This window comes from Carassius carassius, chromosome 1, assembly GCF_963082965.1.
Source record: "Carassius carassius chromosome 1, fCarCar2.1, whole genome shotgun sequence".
Lineage (NCBI taxonomy): Eukaryota > Metazoa > Chordata > Actinopteri > Cypriniformes > Cyprinidae > Carassius > Carassius carassius.
The window spans coordinates 1,838,589-1,853,376 of NC_081755.1; positions in this window are offsets into that span (position 1 = coordinate 1,838,589).

Sequence of the window (14,788 nt, forward strand, 5' to 3'; positions counted from 1 at the left end):
TGTTTTCTTGGTGTACTATGAAGTAGGGGTTGTAAAAGCCGGACTTCATGTCGGTTGGAGGGGCCAGCTCTATCACGCCCTCTGCCAGCAGGGTCGCAACCTCTGCCCACATGACAGGAGCATCCTTGCCCACCATCGGCGTGCAAATGCCCCAAAACCTTGGGGGGACGCCGGGCAAACTGAATCATGTAACTGAGCCTGATCGTTCGGATGAGCCAGCGGGATGGCCTAGGGAGCTCTAGCCAGGCTCCAGAAACCGATCCAGTGGGATCAAGGGAACTACAGGCATACCCACGGATGTTAACCTTCGTTGCATGGACAGCAAGGTCAGTAGCGGTGCATGCCTCCTGCAAAACCCCTGGGTCAGCACTGCCCGCGTGCTGCTCTTTGAACAGCTTGGCCTGGTAAACCTGAAGGGTGAACATGGCATGCAGGGCAGAAGTGGCCTGACCCGCAGCTCTTTAAGCCTTGGCGACAAGCGTGGATGAGAACTTACAGGCCTTGGAGGGAAGCTTGGGACCACCATGCCATGCGGAGGTGCTCTGAGGACACAGTTGCATCACAACAGAACGCTCCACTGGGGGAATCCCATCATACCCCTTAGCCGCTCTGCCATTGAGGGCAGTGAAGGTGGCGGAAGTACCAGAATGGTTCCAGGCAGTAAAAGGTGCCTTTCCATGAACTGGTCACTTCCTGTTACACTTCCGGAAAGACAGGAACCAGCGGGGGGTGCTGGCAATCAGCACGAGCAGCCCCCAGGAACCATCATCCAGCATCGAGCACTCGGGGCAGGGTGGATGATTCCAGTCAAGCCCGATGCTCTCAGCTGCCCGGGACAGCATGGCTGTCAGCTCTGGATCGGACTCGGGCAACGCTGCCACTCCCAAGGGAGGCAACGCAGCCGAATCCTCATCTCCCGAGGACTCAAGCCCGCCTTGTGATGCAGTGATCGACATAAGGTCTTCCTCCTGAGCCCTGAATGAGATGTCAGGAGCCTGAGAGGGTCCAGGAACTCATCCAGAAACTCAACAAACTGTGGCGTTTGTGAGGTGGGTGTGGCCTGAGGAGGCTGGCTCGTCGGGGAAGCCCACACGCTAACCCTCACATCACCCTGGCCACCAGCTGAAGTAGCCTTCTTACGAGAAGAGGAGCTAGAATGGGGTGTGGCAGAGGGGACTCTGTACCTTTAAGGTAACCGAGTCTTGATCTTAATGCGAGATTGTCATGTCCCCGTAATGAGTACATGAGTCATCCACGAACGCAGTGTCAGCATGCTGAAAGCCCAGAAACATGACACAGCGATCATGGCTGTCACGAGGAGCGATATATCGACCGCACCCATAAACACACGGCGAAATGACGCCTTTAAAAAGATGCAAATTCAACCCATTTTCTCTTTTAGTGCGTGATCTTCAATTGCACAAAGGCATTGGCACTCGCTGTAGCGTGCATCATTTTTTATCAAATCGCAAAAGAAAAAAAGAATCAAAGAAAAAAAGAGGAAATCAATAATTTTGTAGCTTCAAGGTTTAATCTGCATTTAGTTTAAATTTTAGTTTTTGATAGCTTTATTCAGTTGTTGTATATTTCTACTGAGAAGCACAGGTAAATACAATTATTTTACAGCCTAATAAATGTTAAAATTGAACAGAACAGAAAAGGATCAAATTAAACTTTTAAAAGAGTGCACCTTTTTTTAACAACCAAAAAGTGGCTGTTTCGTTGTCTGTTGAGAAAGTACAGACGTTGCTCTTGTTGATAGCAGAGAAGCGGATTACGGGAGTAGAGGCAGCATAACTATGATGACGCGAGCTAACATAACAACCCTCTACAGAGACCTTGGCAATCGAATCGCATTGGCTAGTAAATTTTTTGTTTTTTTACTTTATTTGTTTTGTCAGAAGCAAAAATCTAATGAATGGATGCACCTATCACTTATTTATACCCGTATGCACAGGGAGTGGCTCAGATATGCAAAATCCACAAGCCAATTTCCATTGAAGTTTTCTCTTAAAGTCAGAGATTATTGGTCTCCCAGGTGAGACCCCATATGTTGTTTGACATAACTCGTAGTGACCGACAGATAGTGAACTCCATTTAATAAAAATCCCCCTATTATGGGTAATGAAAAGTTAATATATTGGTTTTGTGAGTCCCCGACAACAGGCTGACATGCATGCAAGGTCAAAAAAACGCTTTCATTGTAATTTCCATCATAATGATTTATTTTTTCAAATTCTTTTCAATTCTTTTCCAATGCAACTCTTTTTCAAACACCAAACTGAGGTAATTGGTCAGATGACCCAGTCTGTCATGATTGGTCTACAGCATGCAGCGCAGGTCAATAACAGAACCCCCATCACCATTACTAAGCCCACAGCTCAGGTGGTAAACACCCAAACAGCCATATTATATGTGTTAGCCCAATGCAGAAACATATTGATAAAGCACTGCAGTTTGTAAACTAACTTGTAGCTCTGATGAAGAATAGAGCAATAAGTAATAACAACGAAAACATTCACTATTCTTCCATACATTTCTAGACAATTGCGAGTGAACAGATCTTGCTGTTAGACAGAGACCTACAAACTGCAGGGAGTGAAAATAATACACACAACTAAATACATATTTTTCATGCTACAGTAGGTTACATGATGGTAAGTTTTTAAAATAATCACTCCACTTTCAGAATACAAATATCCTGATAATTGTGTTAAATGTCATCCAAGATGTTCATGTCTCCCTTTCTTCAGTCGCAAATAATTAATCAGTCACAACTATCGAAATGATCGGTCATTTTCTATTAAAAAAAGAATAATAACTATACAGTTTTTGCTCGTCTTGTCTAGCTCTGAAATGTGCATGCATACTCTGTTTTAAGACATACCCTGTCTTGAACCGTTGTACACACTTTTCTCCTCCAACTTCAAAATCTTCCTACATTGTTGTTTAAATGTATATATAATTTTTTTTGGAAAGAGTGTTTGACCATCCTTGTATGTTCACTTTGGAAACACTGGGTTGGTACTTCAGCATTGATTTCGGATGATTTTGGAGTTGGTAGAGAAAATGAGTTTGGAGTTTATAACATATACTATAGCCTGTGTTATACTTATATTTCAAAAAACACAAAGGACCAACACCGGCAGATGACATTGCACCCCAAATCATCACAGACTGTCGAAACTTAACTCTGGACTTAAAGCAACTTGGGCTTTAAGCTTCTCCACCCTTCCTCCAGACTCTAGGACCTTGGTTTCCAAATGAAATACAGAATTTGCTCTCATCTGAAAAGAGGACTTTGGACCACTGGGCAACAGTCCAGACGCCTCCGATGTTGTCTGTGGTTCAGCGAATCTTTTGAAACAGCTGTGTGTGGTGGCTCTTGATGCCTTGACCCCAGCCTCAGTCCATTCCCTGTGAAGCTTGACAATCCTCATAAGGGTGCGGTTCTTTCGGTTTGTTGTGCATCTTTTTCTTCTTGTAGTCAGTTTTAAGTTGCCCACCACCTGTGCAATGATATCTTTGTTTTTGTGTCTATTATTCTTATCTTTACTGGTGGGCCAGAATTTTCTTGACTTGTGTCAGGTCCACTGGTTGATGAGTTTTTAAAGCTACCTGTCCATAATGGAAGCTCTGTTGACAAGCTGTTCCTGTGAATGATTAAAAATGAAAATACACCTAAAGTAACTTGAATTTGAAACTGATTTTTTTTTTTTTGGTAAGAATATAGTTGTCAATATTAGATCAAATAAAGTGTCAGTTAATAAAAAAATATAATTTGTATTATTATTATTTATTTATTTATTTGTAATTAATTATTTGTAATTACCTGCAATTACGCCATGGACCACTACCCCCGGTTGAGAAACACCGAACTAGACAGACAAGGGACTTATGTGAGGATCCTGTTTGTATACTTCAGCTCCACTTTTAACACCATCATTCCATCACTCCTCCAACCCAATTTAACTCAGTTTTCCATGCCAACCTCCATCTGCCAATTGATCAACAGCTTCCTGACAGACAGGCAGCAGTTAGTGAGGCTGGGAAAATACACATCCAGCACCGGAGCTCCCCCCACTCACCATTATGAACAGCACTGTGACTGCAGTGGAGTCATTCAGGTTCCTGGGCACCACTATCTCTCAGGACCTGAAGTGGGACATTCACATTGACTCCATTGTGAAAAAGGCCCAGCAGAGGTTGTACTTCCTTCGCCAGCTGAGGAAGTTTAACCTGCCACAGGATCTGCTGAAACAGTTCTACTCCACCATCATCGAATCCATCCTCTGCACTTCAGTAACTGTCTGGTTCAGCTCAGCTTCTAAATCTGACCTCAGAAGACTACAGAGGGTAGTCCGGACTGCTGAGCAAATTATCGGTACAACCCTCCCATCTATTCAAGAACTGTACACATCCAGAGTGTGCAAAAGGGCTGGCAAATTCACTCTGGATCCCTCACATACAGCACACTCCCTCTCATTATATTTTTACAGCTCCTTTGTCATGAGGTCTGCTAAGAACAGGTCGATTTTAGCCTGTCTATTAATTATTCATGAACCTCTCTTCTGATTGGCCTGTTGTTTTCTGAGTGACACATGGCCAGGCCGACAACAGGTCACTAGGGTCAGCCGACGTTACAAACGGGAACTGTTGCCATCTGATCGACGCTACAGAGCTCTGAGCACCAGAACGACCAGACACAGGCGGACTTTCTGTCACTAAAACAAATTCCTTGCATGTGTAAACATAGTTGGCAATAAAGTTCATTCTCTCTCATTCTCATACACGTTTACAAAGCATATGGATTTTCCCTCTATTTGTGTTTTTATATGAAAAATCTTGAAACTGTGAAAAACACCTACTCCTGTTTTTTTTTTTTTTTACCCCTCTGTCTTTGTAAATCTTTTCAAATGTCTGCACCCCTATGGTCTTTCTCATATATATAACTTTTATAGCATGTTCTAAAAATTAAAAAAAAAAACTCTTCTTGGTGGACACTGTTTTAGATGTAGTAAGAAGACAATAAGTATCTACAATTTTTAATCAAATCTATAAGTTACTATAAGAGGATAATTGTGTTACATTTTATTATTAATCCCTAATAACATTTCCAATTGAAAATATTTTCATGTTTAAACCTAATAGCAGTTACAATTGTTGGATGTGTTGTCCCATCTCTCAACAATCAGTGTTAAGTGAAATATTTAAAACTAATTGGTTGATTTTAATTAAATATTTTAAAAGTAAAATAATTTTAAATGTTTGCTGTACAGAGTGAAGTAAAGTTAACCTAAAGTATCTATCTCATTAGGCTAGTAACGATCCTATACCAACGTATGGATACAACAGAGATAAGTTTCGATCCGCCCACCCCTAAAGAGAAGAAATGAAACTGAAAGTTTCAGTCAAGTTTAGATAAGTTTCAGAACAAAGTGGAACAAGCAGTTTCCATCACAATTATTGGTAAGTCCAGCAATATTGCTCTCATACATTCCTTAATGTTGTGATGTATGTGTCTCAATATTATATGATATCATATTATACATTTCATTTGTAATATTACACTCAAAGTCGATCTGGAGTTTACTGGAGTATGTTTCCTCAACGAGTCAGACACAATTCATGAACAGCTGACGCTTGTCACAATCTATTTATCAGGTCTATACAAAATAAGAATCTACTGGTAGATAGATTATCTCAATGTTGGCGTAAATGTGTAAATGCTGCTTTCTTTAGCCTTGATTTGTGATTCATAAATGTGTTTTCTTCCGCATTCAGGAACAGTTACTTTTTTATTATTTTTATTTTATTTTAATTTTCTTAATTCTTAAACAGTCACCTTGCCAATGAATCAGACACAAATCCATAAAATAATTACCAATAATTATCAATTAAATATAATTAAACACAAATACATACACATTTATAATTAATTAAAAGGATTATAAAAACGAATGATAAACTAAATTAAAAAACCGCTTAACAGATTGTGAATGACATTACAATGAGATTCAAACAATCATACACAAGGAAAGCCCCTAAATGCACAGATTTTCTTTAAATACTTCTCTGTAATATAGGGCTAATGTCTCTGCTTGTTAGCAAAAAGAACATCCAAATTTTTAGACAGATTAGAATTGAAAGGATATCTATTTATCTAAAAAGTGTTTCCTTTGCTTATGGCACAAGCCAGATGAAAAAATGAAATTGAAAGTCGTGACATCTGCCAAGCATGGTAACCCATACTCAGAATTGGTGCTCTTTGGGTTACAAGTCCAACTCTCTAACCATTATTTAAGAAACTGGTGCTCAATCGTGTCAAAGGCTTCATAAATATAGAGAAGAAGAAGACTTTTTGACTGCACAGAATCAGCATAATCCAGCAAATCCAAGACTAATCTGATAGTAAAGGATATATGATGATGAAACAGATTGTTTTTCAGAATTATAGAGTCAAGATACGTTTTTAATTTATTGGCATACACCAAGGCCAGGATTTTAAACCACAGTTAAGAGCATAATGGGGTGGCAATTATCAGTTGAAAGGATATCAGTTGTAGTTTTTTTATTTATTTCTGTGCCACCCCAGACTGTTTGCTGGCACCTCCCCGGCCACCCCTATCAAGACATCCTTGCTCTGCCAATATATGTGTATAAATATTTTATTGTGTGGGCTCCAAATTCACTTATTATAATTAAAGGTGCTATAAGTGATTGTCTTTAGAATTTTTTGTCGTTGTTGTTATTCTGGTTGAAAGTCTCTTCACATGCCGATAGCAATCATTAATTTAAGTGGTCTAAATGGATTTATTTATTTACATATTCTGTGGAAGGCCAAGAACTCATTCTGAGCGTTTTGATTGACTTTCCTACCTTTCTGTCAACGTGTATTTGCATTCCTCTGCGCACCCGGTTCGTGCAGACAGGATCTGTCATCAGCGATGTGCAGACAAATATCAACAACCTTATCTTCCTTCCGGTATTGTTGTACCTTTACTAACTGTGCTATAAAGTTTTCTCACCGTTGAATGACACATTATGTATAGTAGTAATTTTGTCTCTGATCGTCTGATCTGCATGCATATCTGCATTCAGGGGGCGTGGCTTTGAGCGGCGATTTGCAGGGAGGGTGGGACATTCATGTTCAGTGCTATCTGGCGAAAGTTAGCATTTTCCAAGATCTTCTAGTGCACCTTTAAAGATCCCATATTGTACACTTTTCTGGAGTTTTATTTTAGGTTTTGATGTCTTTAAGATTATATATTTGCAAAAAAACATCTCATATTTTTACAGCTTTCTGCTAAGAACAGGTCGATTTTAGCCTGTCTAATTAATATTCATGAGCCTCTCTTCTGATTGGCCTGTTGTTTTCTGAGTGACGCACGGCCTGGCCAACCACAGGTCACTAGGGTCAGCCGACGTCACAGCGATAGCTGAAGGCAGCGAAACAAAGGGGAACTGGAGGCGCCCGCTCAAACCAGCACAGATTCAGCTATGTTAGGAACTTTAAATATCATCTTGTTGTGATGTTGGGTGCCAGAATCGACGCAATACAGCCTCAAATTAGATATTTAAATAAAATATAGTAATCAGTAACCACTGAAAATAGCAAACGTATCAAAATAGTCTACTAAAAAAATTATGATTTAACTAGTAATTTTTTTTTTACATTCTTTTGAAAGTATTCAATATCTTTATTTGCATATGCACAGTAAATACAAGTTAAAACTCTACAGTAAAGACTTTTCAATCATTAATTTGTTCATGTTTTTTTTAAATAGATTCAGAAATGTGATTTTTTCCATATTTATATGGATGTCATATTTTTTTAACTGAAAAGAATCCCACATGAATTGTGTGAGTTGGATATTGTATGAATAAAATCACAAAAAGGCATTGAAAAAAAAATGTAAAAATTGTATGTTTTCTAATAATTTTGTTTCATGCGCAGACTGCTTAGGCACAAGCTTGTGTCATCATCTGAAGGACAACCTTAGCATGTTAACCAGAGTTCAAAGCATCAAATGCCAGAGGGGTAAAAAATCACTGCTGAAATGGTGTTACTCAAACTTCCAAACTTAATCAGAAGTGTTTATTAACCTGTAATAGAACAAAAGAAAACATTTAATAACACGTTTGTACTCCACAGCATCAGTTGAGTGTTTGAAATAACTTAATATTCTGACATGGGGGCTGTTTCATAAAACAAGTTTACCAAATAACCCCGGCTTATTTCAGTTAGTCTGACTTGTTTGTCAAATGATTTGGTTTCATAAATCAAAATGACTATAGCTCAAGCTCAGTGAGTGTGGTATATTATGCTGGGAAACTAACCTAATCAGGAGTAGGCTAACTATCAGGTTCAGATGAGCTCTTCTAACACTGAGAGCAACAGGAACACATCCATATTACCACTGACTCTCTCACATACTGTTATTTGACCTTATCAGTTAAAAAATACAAGCATACAAAATATACACCTTAAATAATCTAATAAATGAAAACAATTGGCTACAACCAACTGTATTTAATGTATTGTGCCCAAAATGTAATGACAGGTGCATCTCAAAAATTTAGAATACCATGAAAAAGTTCATTTTATATTTTAGATTCCTTACATGTAAAGTAAAACATTGCAAAAAGTTTATTTGTTTTAATTTTGATGTTTTTATCCAGCTGAAAAAATGTCAGGTGCTCTTCTTAAAATTACCAGCAATTTTTTATAATAGTGATTTTTACACTTTTGAGACGCTTTTATTGCTATGATCAGGAATATCCACGGCGACAACGTATTAATAGTATCTAATTTTTAAGAATATTAGTGAATATAAAAATTTAACCAGCAATATTAACTTCTCTATTGTTGTACAAGTAGGATGATTGATCAGTGTAGTATTTGTCCCACCCCTCCTCCATTGATTGGACAGCAGAGTTAAAAAAGTGACAGGGACAAGCAAAAAAATAAAAAATAACTGAGCAAAGGAACTCGTAAATTATTATGATGGCAGTGCATCAAAATTCAGTGTCATCATTTTGCCAAAAAGAACACAGAACGTTTGACGCACCATTTACACATGGTAGGGTGCACATTTCTTTCATTTCAACACTTTGAAAATTCAAGATTTAAGATTTTATTCGTCACATACACAATTATATAGAGCATATATAACCAGCAGTGAAATGTGAGTCAGGTCCGCTACAGTGCAATTATTAAAGAATACAACACAGAGGAAAATTTACATACATATAACTATGAAAGAATGAAATAAAAGTAAACAATAAAAATATTAGAATAAAATATAAAAAAGATTTATACTGTAGAATTAAATATAGAATAGAAAATAATGTGCATTAAAGTAAACTGTAGTCTTAAATATTAAGATACACAGGGATGTACAAGAGGCAAATGTGCAAACAGGTTGACACTGTCAGTATGTCAATCTGAGGTAGTGAATGATGAATAGCTTACTGATAAAGTGAACATTAAGTGGAGACATGAAGATGTTAAGAGGCTGGTTTTGAGTTTAGGAGCCTGATGGCCTGGGGGAAGAAACTCCTCCTGAGTCTCTCGGTTTTTGCCATCAGGCTACAGAAGATGGCAGCAAAGTGAAAAGATGGTTACTGGGGTGGGTGGAGTCCGTGATGATTTTAACAGCTCTGCTTTTGCAGCGTTTGAGGTAGATGTCCTGCAGAGAGGGGAAAGCAGACCCGGAGATGCAACTCTCGTCGTCTTGACTGGAACTGTTCCCATACCACACTGAGATACACTGAGTCAATACACTTTCTATAGCCCCTGAATAGAAAGATTTCAAGATTGCTGGTGAGACTCTGAATTTTCTCAGCTGTTGCAGATGGTACAGTATTTGCCTGGCTTTATTAACCTGTGTTCGAATGTGAGTAGTCCAAGTCAGGTCCTCGGAGATGTTTACACCAAGGTACTTGAAGCTGCTCACCCTCTCCACAGGGGTCCCGCTGATTATAAGAGGTGTATAGGGCTGCTGCTGTCTCTTCCTGAATGTATGAAAATATGAACACTTCAATGAATCCGAAAATTTACGTCAGAACAGCTTTACAAATGATTTACACAAAAAAAAAAATTCTGCTCAAGTTTCATGAATGAGGCCCATTATGTCTATTATTAAAGATGCCATAAGATGGAAAACTGTATTTACCTTGGCAAAGTATTATAAGATTTCACTTCCTTAAGAAGAGATGACTGAGGACTACGGCAAATGATTTACAGATCCTGAGCACCAGAGTTTCGTAACAATATGCCAATTTGTTTACAAAATATAGCATTTTATTCATTAATAAAACTAAGCAGGAAGCTTCAGGTCATGGTTATAATACACACCAAGTTTGGTCAGGATACGCTAAAGGGTTGTGGAGATATAGGCTGTGTTTGAAATGCCATACTATCATACTACTCTTACTATTTCTGCAGTATCCATTATGTATGGTATGCACAGTATGCAAATTTTCTGTATGCATGGAATACCCGGATGACCTACTACAGTGATCCTGGCACGCAAGATCCAGTTTCCTGCAGAGTTTACCTCCAACCTTGATTAAAGTCCCCTACCTGTTAATTTTAAAAGTTCATATTGCTCATGTTCTATTCTGTATTGTTAACATAAATCATACACTCTCCGAATAAAAAGGTGGCATTTTATGCCTGCAACAGCCTATTACTGGCAGTCCCTTATGACAATGAACCATGGTAAAGTGAACATAGTTTAACTATAGTATTTGTAGATTTCATTGGTTACCACTACAGTTAACATAATTTAACCATGTGTAAACAAAATTATAACCTAATAAGTTGCAATTATATTTGAAATGCATTTTAACATTCAATACACCTTAAAGTAGGTATTATTACCCATTGTACTCGTAATAATTAAATAAATTACATAATCTAAAAGATCAGTTTAGAAGTATCGATGTCGACGATACTGGACATTAAAAGTATCTGTATCGTATCGAAAACAAAATATGTGGTATCGCCTTATCTCTATAGCTATCACATGCATGTTCCTGTTTTCCTTATATGGTTCTTCCTGTTCTCCAGTTGTATTTGATTAATTAGTTGTATTGTTCCCAGATGTGTCCCATTATTATCTGCCCTATTTAGTTCTAGCCCGTTCTATTCACCCTTGTCTGGAATTGTTCATGTTCACCCCTTGCTTTGTGTGTTTTCCTGTTCCTCTGACATTATTAACCCTCTGGAGTCTAAGGGTATTTTTGGGGCCTGGAGAAGTTTGACACCCTATTTGACAAAATCGCCGATTGTTTTCAGTGCTGCATCTTGTCAAGTAAACTCGACCGTGTCGCCTAGAGAGTTAAAGCCTTTATGTTTGTATTTGCAATCTGCGTCTCCTTGCTCTGTGCTCCCCACAGTAGCACTCTGACAGAATTCCAGACCAAAAACTGTAAGCGGCACCTCATCCAAAAAATGGATGAATGAGCGAGGTTCATTGCGGTTGCTCAGGTGAGCCCAGACCCTGTTGTATTAGCACGGGCGTTTGTGCTGCTCACCTCACCAGCTCCCTCAAGGGGGAAACCCTCGCGACTTTTCGGGATTCCCCCCCGTTCCGAATCGGGATAACTTTCCATCATCCCACGGAGCTCCCAGACACCACCAACCTCGGCTGGAAGGAGGCATCCGGTGTTTGGATAGTGTCTGAAGGCATTGGGTTTCTGGATAGTCCTTATCCGGAACCCCTCCACCGTCTGGTAACGAGTCAGGTCAGCCGTCCACGGCTCACCCAAGTTAACCCTCTTGGCGCCACGGTCGAGTTTACTCGACAAGATCCGGCACTGAATAAAACGGCCGATTTTGTCAAATAGGGTGTCAAATTTCATGCAACCTCCCCTGCACCAGATAGCAGACCTGTAATACTTCATCTCTGACTCAAAAAAACGTCATGCTCTTATACAAAATATTCGAGCTAGAGCGTATTGAATCAGTGCGAAAAAAAGCGGAGCTAGTGTGAGACTGAGCCATTTTATCTGACCAATATTGTCAACGTCAGCGAGTATTGGCATTAGATTATTATTATAATCATTATTATTATTATCTAATGGCATCAATAAAGCTTCAATAAAGCCGCAATGAGGTGTTGGGACTTCTATTCGCGGACACTGATTCTGAAGGGGAAATATCTGCATTCAGAAGATGCCGGTGATACTGAAAGTGAAAGTAGCCCTTCACCAAGCACAAACGGTGAATCCTTTGCCTAATGTAAATGGTCCTTTGCCAAATGTCAGAGGTGTGAACAATGTTTGCCGGGGTCAGAGTGTTCATCGCGAAATTAGCAGGCGTGTTATTGTCGCAGGGACGAGGCGGGAGATTTTTACCGCGCTAGACATGTATATTTGTCTTCTGACCGCGCCTCTCCGCAATCGCGGCGACAGTATTGTAGTGGAGACTTTGTCTAATGCCACTGGGTATGTTAGACGAGGTCGAATTATTCATAGGACAGTTAGGAGGCAAGGTGGGGAGTCGCAATGACACTGACAGTAGTCCGAGCTGTGCACACTCGGCCCGTGCGCGAGGCAGATCTGGCCGCGCTGCTCATAGCAGAAGCAGAGGCGATGTGACACGGGGCATAGCTTTTGAACTAAACAGGTCTTGTCTACTTGTGTGTGTGTGTCATATGAATAATATATATGTGCCCCATACATGGAATCAGAGTGCCTGCTGTATGTAGTAAATTGAAAATCCCAACTGCTACATGCATTCGGTTTGTTTCTACCATTTATTAGTAATGATTTACACAGTTTGTTTACTACTTACTATTTACCTGAGCATTCAGTATTGTGCAATATAGCACACAGAAGGCGAGGGACATTTTTTGGGGGAAAGAAGTGCTGCATTTTATTATTTAAACATTTGACTTTTCATGAAAATTCTATAATTCAAGATGACCACCCCCATATGACGTCATAATATGCTAATTAGATGGGAAAATAAAATACATAAACATTGGGTCATCCTTAATATTTGTATAATTGACAGAAAGTCTCTATCTTTTATAAATTTTAAGATATAGCCTTCTGAAATTAAGATGTCAAAATTGAACGTTTTAGGAAAAAACCTCTGGCGCCTAAAGGGTTAATATGGCAAGCCCAACGAACATTGATATGGCAAGCCCAAAGCCCAATGAATATTGATATGGCAAGCCCAATGAATATTGATATGGCAACCCTAATAATCATTCATGTGTTCCAGCTCCTTGAAAGTGCTCTGCTGTGCCTGCTCCTCCAGTGCCAGCACCACTTAAGCACATCCCCGATCCCAAGGCAAGCCCGGGATGGGCTCTTGTTCCCGAGTTAAGTCCAGGATGGGCTCCTGTCTCTCCGTTAAGCCCAGGGAGGGCCCCTGATTCACAATTCAGCCCAGAAATGGTTCCTGATCCTACGTTAAGCCCAAAGATGGTTCCTGATCCCCCGTTAAGCCCAGGGAGGGCTCCCGATTCCCTGTTAAGCCCAGGGAGGGCTCCTGACCCCCAGTTAAGCCCAGGGAGGGTTGCTGATCCCCAGGAAGGGCCCCAGATCCTCAAGTATGCCCAGGGAGGGCTACTGTCCCAGAGTTTAACCCAGTGTCGGCTCCAGCCCCCAGAGCTCGCTCCAGTGTCAGCCCCTGAGCTCACTCCAGAGTCGGCTCCAGCCACACATTGCCGTCAAGAGCCCTCTCCTCCAAAGCGCCCATCAAGATACCTAGTATTCCACAGTAAACTTTTTTTGGAGGGTGGGGGGGGGGCATATGCCTAGAGAAACAGAGGGCGACAAGGAGGAGGGCAGCGTAGACTCCTCCGATTGTCCTGGAGGACCCAACTCCTGTGGTCCCAAGCCCATCTTTATTGGTTCCAAGTCCAGTGAGTCCTCTGATTTTGCTGCTGCTTCCATTATCAAGAAGGTTGTCTTAGTCTTTTCTCTCATGGCTGTTTTGCATGCATGGGCCACTTCAGAGTCCAGTCCAGAGCCTGCTCCAGTCCGGGAGCATTCAGAGTCCACTTATGAATCCGCTTCAATCTGGGAGCCCTCCAAGTACATTTTAGAGCCTGCTCTAATCCGGGAGCCCCAAGAGTCTACTCCAGAGTCTGCTCCAGTCTGGGAGCCCTCAAGATTCCACTCATGAACATGCTCCTTTAGCTGTCCTAATAGTCCATTGCGGTCTTTCTTATATCTGATTTGTAGTCTGACCCAAATTAGACTGTTATAAAAGAGCACAGCATTGACAAAACAGCAGAGTAAAACTGTGTCATCTGTGCTTGCGGAAGGTTGAACTTTTTCAGTTGACAAACAAAAGTACAACCTCTGCTAGGCTTTTTTCAAACTGTCAATGTCAATGTGAGTGTCCTACTTCAGGTCCTAAAAGATGGTTGTTCCCAGTAATCTGGATGACTTCACTGTTGTTACAGTGATGTTCATGATGGTAAGTGAGGGGAGTGTAGGGGTGTTCCTCCTGAAGTCCACTATCATCTTCACAGTTTTAAGTGTGTTGAGCTCCAGGTTGTTGTGACTGCTCCAAACAGCCAGTGGCTCAAACTCATGTCTGTAAGCAGACTGGTCTCCATCCTGGATGAGGCCGATGACTGTGGTGTCATCTGCAAATTGCAGGAGCTTGACAGAGGGATCTTTAGATGTGCAGTCGTTGGTGTAGAGAGATAAGAGCACTGGGGAGAGAACAAAGCCCTGGGGAGCTCCAGGGTTGATGGTGATGGTCCTGGATGTGAGTTTTCACAGATTTACTAGATGCTGCCTGGCTGTCAGAAAG